This window comes from Acanthaster planci, linkage group LG01 (genome assembly GCF_054643075.1).
Source record: "Acanthaster planci isolate LZ-2023a linkage group LG01, COTS_SCS, whole genome shotgun sequence".
Taxonomy (NCBI): Eukaryota; Metazoa; Echinodermata; class Asteroidea; order Valvatida; family Acanthasteridae; genus Acanthaster; species Acanthaster planci.
This window is the reverse complement of record NC_141777.1, coordinates 39,510,587-39,510,883: the sequence shown is the minus strand read 5'-3', so window position 1 is coordinate 39,510,883 and position 297 is coordinate 39,510,587.

Genomic DNA, 297 nt, shown 5'->3' with positions numbered 1-297 from the left:
ACATGTTTGACAAATATGCCATTCATTGCAAAAGTTTCAACCAAACTACTTCAGTAACGTGGAGCACTCTTTTAACCCTTTCTGTTTTTTATGAAAACTGGATGCTATTTTGTGTGGACAGAAATTTCGGCATAAATATGTAAATCATAAGTGTCACATATTTTTGACCCAAGTGACAGATTTCACACTTGCTGCACTTCAGTAGGTATGACTGTGCCAGCAAAAGGAAAAGTATAAACACCAGACACCCTAGAAAACCTCATTTGTGGACAATGTCCATACGTACTGACTACAAAC